Source organism: Oncorhynchus tshawytscha, unplaced genomic scaffold (assembly GCF_018296145.1).
Source record: "Oncorhynchus tshawytscha isolate Ot180627B unplaced genomic scaffold, Otsh_v2.0 Un_contig_4256_pilon_pilon, whole genome shotgun sequence".
NCBI classification, from domain to species: Eukaryota; Metazoa; Chordata; class Actinopteri; order Salmoniformes; family Salmonidae; genus Oncorhynchus; species Oncorhynchus tshawytscha.
The window spans coordinates 68,881-81,638 of NW_024608856.1; the positions used below are offsets into that span (position 1 = coordinate 68,881).

The 12,758-nt window shown below is 43.8% G+C and overlaps 1 long non-coding RNA gene across 2 annotated transcripts; it reads left to right on the forward strand.

Annotated features, from left to right (window-relative positions):
- Nucleotides 1-3,993: 3,993 nt before the first annotated feature.
- LOC121843900 lies at nucleotides 3,994-8,008 on the forward strand. 2 transcript variants are annotated; one of them, XR_006081788.1, is made up of 5 exons: nucleotides 3,994-4,095; nucleotides 4,244-4,549; nucleotides 4,787-4,922; nucleotides 6,857-6,966; nucleotides 7,420-8,008. It is a non-coding gene; the product is annotated as an uncharacterized LOC121843900 (long non-coding RNA). The 2 variants fall into 2 exon arrangements; XR_006081789.1 differs by lacking the exon at nucleotides 7,420-8,008 and adding an exon at nucleotides 7,051-7,069.
- The last annotated feature ends 4,750 nt before the right edge of the window (nucleotides 8,009-12,758 follow it).

The window sequence follows — 12,758 nt, forward strand, 5'->3', positions numbered from 1 at the left end:
ATAATTAAAAGACACCTTGTTCTTAATGCAACCGCTGTGTCAGATTTTTTTTTTTATTACGAAAAAGCATACCATGCAATAATCTGGGACGGCGCTCAGTAATACACAACATTTCTCCGCCATGTTGGAGTCGACAGAAATACGAAATTACAGCATAAATATTCCCTTACTTTTGATGATCTTTCATCAGAATGCACTCCCAGGAATCCTAGTTCCAAAACAAATCGCTGTTTTGTTCGATAATGTCCATTACTAGTGTTCAATTAGCTACTTTTGCTAGTTCACAAAAGTTCCAAAAGCTGGCGCCGGTCCAGGCGACCTCAGACGAAAACTTTAAAAAAGTTATATTCCAGGTCAAATAAAAGTAGAGAATCAATCTTCAGGATGTTATTATCATATATATCCATATATCCAACCGGAGCATTCGTTTTTGTCTACAGAGTAATGGAACGCATGGCGATATAATGAGAAATGCGCCTGACCAGGAATTGGCATTCTGCCAGACCACTGACTCAAATAGCTGCCATCCGGTCCCACATCACACTAGAGGCTTCATTCCACGTTCTACTGACTGTTGACATCTAGTGGAAGGCGTAGGAAGTGCGAACAGATCCATATCTTACTGGGATGTGAATAGGTGATGAGTTGAAAATCAACAAGCCCCAGAATTTCCACTTCCTGTTTGTAATAATAATAGTAATAATAATATGCATATATTAGCATCTGGGACAGAGTAGGAGGCAGTTCACTATGGGCACGCATTTCATCCAAAGTGAAAATCATTAAAAAGTGTTAACTGACTTGCCTAGTTAAATAAAGGTACCACAATTAAACATTGGCTTGATACTGTTACTCACTGTACATAGCTACCTCTATTACCTCATACCCCTTCACATCAGCTTGGTACTGGGACTCACTGTACATAGCTACCTCTATTACCTCATACCCCTTCACATCAGCTTGGTACTGGGACTCACTGTACATAGCTACCTCTATTACCTCATACCCCTTCACATCAGCTTGGTACTGGGACTCACTGTACATAGCTACCTCTATTACCTCATACCCCTTCACATCAGCTTGGTATTGGGACTCACTGTACATAGCTACCTCTATTACCTCATATCCCTTCATATTGGCTTGGTCCTGGTATTCCCTGTATATATACTGCATTCAGAAATTATTCACACCCTTTGACTTTTTCCACATTTTGTTAAGTTACAGCCTTATTCTAAAATGTATTTAATACACTTTTTTGCTTATCAATCCACACACAAAACCCCATAATGACAAAGCAAAAACAGGTTTTTAGACCTTTTTAGTCCACCTGTGGTAAACTCAATTGATTCAACATGATTTGGAAAGGCACAATCCTGTCTATATAAGGTCCCACAGTTGACAGAGCATATCAAAGCAAAAACCAAACTATGAGGTCAAAGGAATTGTCCTTACTGCCCAGAGACAGGACTGTGTTGAGGCACAGATCTGGGGAAGGGTACCATAACATTTCTGCAGCATTGAAGGTCCCGAAGAACACAGTGTTCTCCATCATCCTGAAATGGAAGAAGTTCGGAACCAACAAGACTCTTCCTAGAGCTGGCCACATGGCCAAACTGAGCAATTGGGGTAGAAGGGCCTTGGTCAGAGAGGTGACCGAGAACAAGATGGTCACTCTGATAGAGCTCTAGAGTTCCTCCATGGAGATGGGAGAACCTTCCAGAAGGACAACCATCTCTGCAGCATTCCACCAATCAGTTCTTTATGGTAGAGTGGCCAGACGGAAGCCACTCCTCAGTAAAAGGCACATGTCAGCCCACTTGGAGTTTGCCAAAAGGCACCTAAAGACTCTCAGACCATGAGAAACAAGATTCTCGGGTCTGATGAAACCAAGATTGAACTCAGTGACAAAGTCCAGAGCTATGTGTGACCAGGGGTGACTGGGTATAGGAAGAGGGTGAAGCAGACCGTAAGTGGATTTAGTGGAGGTTGTGTTCCGGGCACAGACCAAGCAGGCTGAGACAAATCTCGCGGGCATCTCACTCTATGGTGGGCCACCAAAAGCACTGACGCAGAAAGGCGAGGGTCCGGTTCATACCAGGGTGACAGGTGAGGTGGGTAGAATGGACCCACTGAAGAACATCAGAGTGAACAGAATCGGGAACAAATAGAGCCGGGTCAAGCTGGTTCTGCTGAGCCTGGCGGATACAGGACTCGATCTCCCAGGGGACGGTGGAAACAATGCAAGTGGATGGCACAATGGAATCTGGTTCGGAACCAGTGTTGTCGGCGGTGAACTGGCGGGAGAGGGGCGTCAGGCTTGGTATTCCTAGAACCGGGCGATAAGTAGGTGTGAAATTGAATCTACCGAAGAACAACGCCCATCTGGCTTGCCGGGAGTTCAGACAATTGGCGGTCTGGATGTAGGACAGGTTTTTGTGGTCTGTCCACATGATTAAGAGGAGTGCAGAGCCCTCTAGCCAGTGACACCAAGCCTCAAGAGGCAGCTTAACTGCCAGGAGTTCATGATTACAGATGTCAAAATTCTTCTCTGCAGTTGAGAGCTGGAAAAGAATGCGCACTTTTGGAGCTTCTGATCAGAGGGGGGACGTTGAGACAGAACAGCACCTCCCCTGCACTGGGTGAGAGAGGTTATATAACCGGCTACAGGGGAGAGGAGCGCTAGAATGGAGGTAGATGTGCAGTCGTACGGCCGATGAGGCGGCAGCAACAGGACATGGTGCTTGCTGAACACAGGAGCTAGATCGTGACACTCTGGAGGAACTGATAACAGGTCCGGAGGTTCTGGATTGGACTGGGGCACAGACAAGGCAGGGGCAAGGGCAGAATGTAGACAATTCTAGTGACAAAATGAACTCCACGTGGTTACCCTTCCAGCGTTCCAGTCGATCTGAGGGTTGTGCAACTTTAACCATGGATGGCCAAGAACCAGGGGAGAGTGAGGACAGTCGATTATGTGGAAAGTGATCCTTTCCTGGTGGTTTCCAGAGAGATGCAGGATGACAGGGACGGTCCTCTCCCAGACACGGACGAGAACCTGTCCTTTGAGAGCGTTGGCATCGAGGGGGTGAATCGAGTGGAACAGAGTCCAGGCCCAACTGGGTAACGACACCACGGTCCAGGAAACTCTCGTTGGCGCCTGAGTCGATGAGAGCAGGCAGGGGAAGAACCTGGCTCTGCCACATGAGGACGCAGGCAGGCGATTTGGCTCAACGGTAGGTCCCCACTACTGCCGAGCCACCACTTTTGCTGGACGCAGGGAACAAGTGGAGACAAAGTGACCAACCTGGCCACAGTATAGGCAGCTTCTAGTGCTGATTCACCGCTGCTTCTCCCCTGGAGAGAGACGAGCCGAGCTGCACGGAGGCAGCCAGTCAGGAAGGAAATCTTGACCCGTTCACGAGCATAAGAGTTGTTGCTGTTGCTCGAATACTAGTGAACATTGTACCAAAAAGGCTCTGTGTGTAGATTGATGAAGACAATGTTTATGGATGATGAGGGAAAAAACAATTGAATCCATTTTAGAATAAGTCTGTAACGTAACAAAATGTAGAGAAAGTCAAGGGGTCTGAAAACTTTCCAAATGCTCTGTAGCCATGTTATTTAGACTTGTTATTCTTCTTTGTTAATTCACTGTGTATTTATTTATTGTGTCACTATTTTAAATGTTGTATCTTTAACTCTGCATTGTTGGAAAAGTCTGTTGTTTACGAAGCAAATAACAAATTAAGTATGATTTAGAATTAAATAGGTGCCGGCAATCATTTTGGGTGCCTGAACTCTGCACTATGTTTAAGCCAATATTCTGGAAGAAGTTCTGGAAGTCAAGCAGTAGAATATGTGAGGTTCTGGAACTCAGTGCTGGTGTTCTGTCCCTTGTCAATCTTGTGTATTTCCCTCAGTGATTCAAACAGCAAATGGACACAAAATTAGACACAAATACAGCAAGTTTTTATGGTAATGATTTGTTCTTCAGGTCTTGTCAGTGGTGGAAGAGATACTCTGGAGCTGCTGCAGTGTGTCTGGGGCTGCTGTGTGTTCTCCTACTGGCTGGGATCATAGGCCTGTTTCTCTACCGTGAGTTTGATATGTTCTCACTCAAACATTCTTCATCATCAGTGGTGTAATGACCACGGTTCAATTACATTTACATTCCAGTCAATTACATTCAGAACGGACACCAAATTCCACTGTTACCTTGTTCATTGGTTGTATTATTTCACAGAGAGGAACCAATTGACCAGTTCCAACACCCTGACTGAAGAGAGAGACCAGCTACAGACCTGCGGAAACAACCTTACTGAAGAGAGAGACCAGCTACAGACTAGCAACAACACCCCGACCGAAGAGAGAGACCAGCTACAGACTAGCAAAAACACGCTGACCAAAGAGAGAAACCAGCTACAGACCAGATACAACACCCTAACCAAAGAGAGAGACCAGCTACAGACCAGTTACAACACCCTGACCAAAGAGAGAGACCAGCTACAGAAAGAGACAGAACGTCTGAAACAATCTTTAGTTGAGAAAGGTGAGTCAAATTGTCTAATGACTGTTCTGTTTGACAGTCTCTGTATCTGTTCACACGTCACTTATAAACAGGCAATTCAACTTACATTAAAGGAAATATTTAAATGAAAAATGTGTGAAACAAAGTCCGACTTCCAAACTGTCCATTAGTTAGTGTCCTGTCTTCCTTGAGTGTTTGATTGATATTTAATTAAATGTTGTAATAAAGTGACTAAAGCAGGAAATGTTCAACTTATAGTGTGTCCTCGAGGATGGAAGAAGCTTGGTAGCAGTTGTTACTACATCTCTACTGAGAAAAATCCTGGGAGGAGAGCAGACAGGACTGCAGAAATAGAGGAGCACACCTGGTGGTCATCAAGAGCCAAGAACAACAGGTGTGTGTGTGTGGTAGAGAGAGAGACAGGGATGCAGCTTAATACCCTCCCTCTCCATATATATCAAAGAATTGGTGAGGGCACTAGAGCAGTCTGCAGTCCCGGTCTTCACCATCCTAGAATCTGAAGTCAAATGTTTGCTGATGATCTGGTGCTTCTGTCACCAACCGTGGAGGGCCTACAGCAACACCAACAACAACTCTCAGTAAGACAAAAATAATGGTGTTCCAAAAAGGTCCAGTCGCCAGGACCACAATTACAAATTCCATCTAGACACTGTTGCCCTAGAGCACACAAAAAAACTATACTTACCTCGGTCTAGACATCAGCGCCACAGGTAACTTCCACAAAGCTGTGAAGGATCTGAGAGACAAGGCAAGAAGGGCCATCAAAAGGAACATAAAATTGACACACCCATTAGGATCTGGCAAAAAATATTTGAATCTGTTATCCAGTTATTGCACTTTATGGTTGTGAGGTCTGGTGAGGTTGCCGCTCACCAACCAAGACTTCACAAAATGGGACAAACATCAAATTGAGACTGCATGCAGAATTCTTCAAACAATATCCTCTGTGTACAACGTAAAACACCAAATAATGCATGCAGAACAGAATTAGGCTGATACCCGCTAATTATCAATATCCAAAAAAGAGTTGTTACATTCTACAACCACCTAAAAGGAAGCGATTCCCAAACCTTCCATAACAAAGCCATCACCTACAGAGAGATTAACCTGGAGAAGAGTCCCCAATGCAAGCTGATCCCGGGGCTCTGTTCACAAACAGACCCCACAGAGCCTCAGGACAGCAACACAATTAAACCTAACCAAATCATGAGAGAACTAAATTATAATTACTTGACACATTGGAAAGAAATAACAAAAATCTAGAATGCTATTTGGCTCTAAACAGAGAGTACACGGAGGCAGAATACCTGACCACTGTGACTGACCAAACTTAAGGAAAGCTTTGACTATGTACAGACTATGTACAGACTCAGTGAGCATAGCCTTGCTATTGAGAAAGGCCGCCGTAGGCAGACATGGCTCTCAAAGGAAGACAGGCTATGTGCACACTGCCCACAAAATATGGTGGAAACTGAGCTGCACTTCCTAACCTCCTGCCCAATTGTATGACCATATTAGAAGACACATATTTCCCTCAGATTACACAGATCCACAAAGAATTTGAAAAAAAAAAAAAACAATTTTGAAATACTCTTGGATATATTGAGTGAAATACCAAAGATGTGTGACCTGTTGCTACAAGAAGACAGAGAGAGAGAGACAGAGGGAGCGAGACAGAGAGAGAGAGAGGAGAGACAGAGGGAGAGAGACAGAGAGAGAGACAGAGAGAGAGAGAGAGAGAGACAGAGAGAGAGAGACAGAGAGAGACAGAGAGAGAGAGACAGAGGAGAGAGACAGAGGGAGAGAGAGGAGAGACAGAGGGAGAGAGACAGAGGGAGCGAGACAGAGGAGAGAGACAGAGAGAGAGAGACAGAGAGAGAGAGAGACAGAGAGAGAGAGACAGAGAGAGAGACAGAGAGAGACAGAGAGAGAGAGACAGAGGGAGCGAGACAGAGAGGGAGAGAGACAGACAGAGAGAGACAGAGAGAGAGAGAGACAGAGAGAGAGAGACAGAGAGAGAGAGACAGAGAGAGAGACAGAGAGAGAGAGAGAGAGAGAGACAGACAGAGAGACAGAGACAGAGAGAGAGAGAGAGAGAGAGAGACAGAGGAGCGAGACAGAGAGAGAGAGACAGAGAGAGAGAGACAGAGAGAGAGAGACAGAGAGAGAGAGACAGAGGGAGCGAGACAGAGAGAGAGAGACAGAGGGAGAGAGACAGAGAGAGAGACAGAGAGAGAGACAGAGGGAGCGAGACAGCGAGTAGAAATGGCAGGTATTAACAATGTTGTCTCTCTTCCACATCTACAGACATTTGTCAATTGGTTATGCGGGGTAAAGAACTATGTCTGGATTGGTCTGACTGACTCTGTTACTGAGGGGACCTGGAAATGGGTGGACGACACACCACTGACCACAAAGTAAGACATTAATGAATTCTGTGTCACTATGACATCACTGTCTGGAGAAGTAGGTTCAGAATGGACAGCCTGATTCTTCTACAGGTATTGGAACAGTGGACAGTCTGATTCTGTGTTGTTTCTTTTACAGGTATTGGAACAGTGGACAGCCTGATTCTGTGTTGTTTCTTCTACAGGTAATGGACCAGTGGACAGCCTGATTCTGTGTTGTTTCTTCTACAGGTATTGGAACAGTGGACAGCCTGATTCTGTGTTGTTTCTTCTACAGGTATTGAAACAGTGACAGTCTGATTCTGTGTTGTTTCTTCTACAGGTATTGGAACAGTGGACAGCCTGATTCTATGTGTTATTTCTCCTACAGGTATTGGAACAGTGGAGAGCCTGATTCTGTGTTGTTTCTTCTACAGGTATTGGAACAGTGGACAGCCTGATTCTGTGTTGTTTCTTCTACAGGTATTGGAACAGTAAAGAGCCTAATGGTGGTGGAGCAGAGCACTGTGTGTATTTCTACTCCTGGTCATCAGACACAGGAGAATGGTGGGACTATGACTGTTCCTATAAATACAGATGGATCTGTGAGAAATAGGATTCATCCTCTGTACTCTCTGAACTGCTAAATAGGATTATGCTCAGTATATCGTACATATTTTCTGCTTATTCAATTTACCTTGTCAACTACATACAATATGTAACAATACAAATGTAGAATACATTATAATAAAAAAAATATGCAATAACAATACAATGACTTGATAAGAGAAGGACTGTTCTGTCTGTTGTTGAGGAAATTCACCACTAAGGACTCAAATTCAAAGGAAATGAATCAATATTTATTATCACAGTCACAGAGGTTCACTGACTCAATACAATCCTGATGTTCATTTTTATTATTATTACTTTTTAGTTTAGTCTACTTGCTAAATATATTTCTTAACTCTTCCCGAACTGCACTGTTGGTTAAGGGCTTGTAAGTCAGCATTTCACGGTAAAGTCTACACTTGTTGTATTCGGAGCATGTGAGAAATAAAGTTTGATTTGATTTGAGACCCTTTATACTGCGAAACAAACAAGTCATATCAGCACGGTTGGTTCCTGCATGAGACTTACTGATACCACACCAGGCTTCTTACCTTGAAACTGAGATACTCCTTTTGGTTCCCAGAGCAATGTTCTGGGTGTACTGGGAAAATGCTTATACAGAGTGTTGATTCCTCCCATGTACTGTACAGTCAATCAGTTACTCGCATGAATCCAACCAAGTTGGATATTAGAAAAGCAGCATTATTCTAAACATACGAGTGGATAAACAGAGAAAATGTCACACTATTAAATAATAGTTGATCTAATATGGAGTCTAGAAAGACTGTTCTCTACTGTATGATAGTTTATCTAAAATGGAGTCTAGAAGGACTGTTCTCTACTGTATAATAGTAGATCTAACATGAAGTCTAGAAGGACTGTTCTCTACTGTATAATAGTTCATTTGAAAATGGAGTCTAGAAGGACTGTTCTCTACTGTATAATAGTTGATCTAACATGGAGTCTAGATGGACTGTTCTCTACTGTATAATAGTAGGTCTAACATGAAGTCTAGAAGGATTGTTCTCTCTGCTGTATCATAAATCTCTGACACTCTAAGACTGAACATGTGAATGTACTATGTATCAGGTTTCAGTTAAGACCCATGTGCAGACTGTGTAGAGGTAACAATGTTTATTGTAACAACAGGGGCAGGCAAACGACAGGTCAAGGCGGGCAGGGGTCGATAAACCTAGAGTAGTGGGGCCAAGGTACAGGACGGCAGGCAGGCCCAGGGTCAGGTCAGGCAGAGGTCGGTAATCCAGAGTGGGGCCAAGGTACAGGACGGCAGGCAGGCTCAGCCAGAGTTGTCAGGCAGGGGGGCTTGGAGTCAGGACAGACAGGGGTCAAAACCAGGAGGTTGAGAAAAGAGAGTCTGGAAAAAGCAGGGGCTCAGACACTAAACGCTGGTAGTCTTGAACAAACAAGATGAACTGGCACAGACAGATAACACAGGTATAAATACCCAGGGGATAATTGGGGAAGATGGGCGACACCTGGAGGGGGTGGAGACAAGCACAAGGACAAAGTGAAACAGATCAGGGCGTGACACTATATGTGTTTTACAAACACACACACATACATACATACATACACACACACACACACACACACCACACACACACACATTGAAAAGCACCAATGCGCATAGCCCGCCCACCTGAGAATCTGCTTTTCAGCCATCTATTTCCTGAGTTTCAGGTTTGCAAAATCCATGTCACTTCAATCTCTCTGGATTAATGGTGATTTTATATCTTGGAAACTCAACAACTCATAAAATATCAACTGAAAATTTAGTTTATACACATTGTTTGATTACCGGCAAAATAACATGCAAAACATTTTTATAAATTATTATAAAAATGTTTTTGTTGCTAATCTGGTGAGTCCCTGAATGACAGGTTGTCACTACTCTGGATTCATCCATTTCATTTTACTCCTGAGACTCTTTCATTGGGCCGTAGTAGGGTACTCCTATATCGGGCATTAAAATCAGCATGACCGGAAAATGCATGTAGGACCATGTTTTATTTTTTGGGTTACCAGTTGCACGTTTTCAATCACCAGTTGCACAACAATCAGTATCCATCGTGATATTTTAAAGTGTGCATAAATCACTCAGGATGCCCCCGACAGAGAGAGAGGGCCGTAGTAGGGTACTCCTATAACAGGGCATTAATATGAGAATGACCCTTAAATGCATTTTGGAGCATATTTTAATTTTTGGGTTACCAGTTGCACATGTTCAATCACCTCAACAGGTGCACAGCAATGAGTATCCATCAGAACATGTTAAAGTGTCCATACATCACTCAGGACGGCCCCTATGGAAAGAGGGCCGTAGTAGGGTACTCCTATATCGGGCATTAAAATCAGCATGACCGGAAAATGCATGTAGGACCATGTTTTATTTTTTGGGTTACCAGTTGCACGTTTTCAATCACCAGTTGCACAACAATCAGTATCCATCGTGATATTTTAAAGTGTGCATAAATCACTCAGGATGCCCCGACAGAGAGAGAGGGCCGTAGTAGGGTACTCCTATAACAGGGCATTAATATGAGAATGACCCTTAAATGCATTTTGGAGCATATTTTAATTTTTGGGTTACCAGTTGCACATGTTCAATCACCTCAACAGGTGCACAGCAATGAGTATCCATCAGAACATGTTAAAGTGTCCATACATCACTCAGGACGGCCCCTAGGAAAGAGGGCCGTAGTAGGGTACTCCTATATCGGGCATTAAAATCAGAATGACCGGTAAATGCATGTAGGACCATGTTTTATTTTTTGGGTTACCAGTTGCACAACAATGCTTGTGCATTTGCAATATGATTCTATAGTGAAAAAACATCACCAAATGGACATGATGAAATCAACACAACGGGTGATGGAAAGGAACAACTATCACTGCTCGGCCATCCTGTGTTCATCAGGCCAGTCAATTTTGCATTTTTGAGCATGTCAAATTTCATATGGTAAATGCCCAAGGGTTAGAAAAGTCACATCTCTCCAAAACTTCATATGTGTGACTAGATAACCCTCCTAAACTGTAAATCAGTCATTTCCCCCAGGAGATGTCAAAGAAAAGCTCTCATACACACACACAGCAAGGATGGAGTGAAAAACTGCGTTGCTGAAAGACACAGAGAGCAGGCAATGGCATTACCATAATCCCTAGGCTGTGCCGAGTTCAACGAGATATCCCGCTTGACCGTAGCTCGCTCGGTCTGAGCGCAGCGACCATTAGAAAAGTAGGCCCAAAATGAAGCCTGCCCCACAACGTCATTTGCTTTTGGGTGACAGCGGCAGAACCGTTAGGTTTAGAAGGAAAATTCAACCACAGGAATGTTCCTAAGGTCCTTCCGATCCGTGCAAGCCTAACCTTGACCGTGTGGCATTAACCCTTAACAGTTAAAAGAAGGTGTTTACATCAAACAGTTTGCATTGACTTCTCTCCCCATAGGAATACATTGCCTGCACCCCTAAATTCAACCTGAAGCCTATATGGGTTATGAATGCCGTATGAACCTGTCTTCGGTAACAGTCCATCAGGCCACTATGAGGTCTACCTGTGTTGATTCTAAGCTTCCTTGAGCAACCGGAAGTGGTTAAAATCACCCTAAAAGTGTATATCCATACCCTGCCTGCAGTTTGATAGACATAGTGCATTCAACCCTGTGTAAATCAGTCAATTCTTAACGTAAAGACTTAAAACTCAGGATTCTGTAACAGCATACGCCAATGAGGATATGTGTTGACTTATAGCTTCCTGTGCCAACCGGAAGTGTCATAATTGGTGTCTCAGGGGCTGTTTCGAGGGGTTAAAAAAGTCAGATCTTTCCAAAACTTCATATATGTGATTAGGCAACCCCCATGAACTGTAAATCAGTCATTTTTCCCATAAAATTTCAAAGGAAAAATAAATCACACTAAAACACAACTTGGAAGGAGGGACGTATTGGGGTGCGTAGAGACAGACAGTGACTGCAATAGTTAGCTTTGTTCGAGCTAAAAAAGAACCGTCAGACCTAGAGTTCGAAACTTTAGAAACCTGTTCTAGACCTCAGGTCGATAGTGCGTGGTGAGTTAGGTGGCTCTAGAAGGTTCTCGGACCGAGAAACAGCCTCGTACATTTGCAATGATTTCAATTCATTTTGACCATTACGAAAATGACGACATTTAGAAAAGTCTCAGAGACGCAAGGCTAGGTGCATTGAAACCGGCTCGGCCCATAGAGACAGACCCCAACGTTTCTGTCCGATAGCTCATTCAAGGACCCCGTAGCAAGGCATGGAAAAAAGTGGATTTTCAGCACCAATTAGGGTTTTACTCGGGCACCGAAGGACCTATCGAGCCGAAACTCGGGATTCGGGGTCGCCTCACATAGGCCTTCACATAATGTCCGACCTGGACCCGCAGCTAGAACGTAACTATGTGTTTTACGTTTTTATTATGTTTTAAACCGAAGGCGCTGTGAATTATGGGACTGCTCTGACATATGTGATAGTTGGCTTCTAAATGAGTAGGAAAAAGTGGGTTTGGTGTTAATTGATATCAGTTTGGTGTCATAATGACATCTAATTGACTGATGGACACTGACTTGCTAGTTGACTTTTGTACATTTGCAATGTGTTTAAACGGAGAGGGACCATCACCAAAATGGCATTCTGAAATCAACACAAAAAATGGCATCACCATAGTCTCCAGACTGTGCCGAGTTCAACGAGATGCCCCGCTTGACCGTAGCTCGTTCTGAGTGCAGCGACCTTGAAAAAAAAAGAAGGCCCAAAATGAAGCCTGCCCCACAATGTCATTTGATTTTGGGTGGCAGTGAGAGAACCGTTAGGGTGAGAAGCACAATTCGACCTCAGGTACGTTCCTAAGGTCCTCCCGATCCGTGCAAGCCTAACCTTGACCCTGTGGCATTAACCCTTAACAGTTAAAAGAAGGTGTTTACATCAAACAGTTTGCATTGACTTCTCTCCCCATAGGAATACATTGCCTGCACCTCTAAATTCAACCTGAAGCCTATGTGGGTTATGAATGCCTAATGAACCTGTCTTCTATGACAGTCCATCAGACCACTATGAGGTCTACCTGTGTCGATTCTAAGCTTCCTGGAGCAAACGGAAGTGGTTAAATTGACCCAAAAGGTGTTTTGATGTACATCACCTTCAAAGGTGAAAATGACCCCATTCAACACTGTGT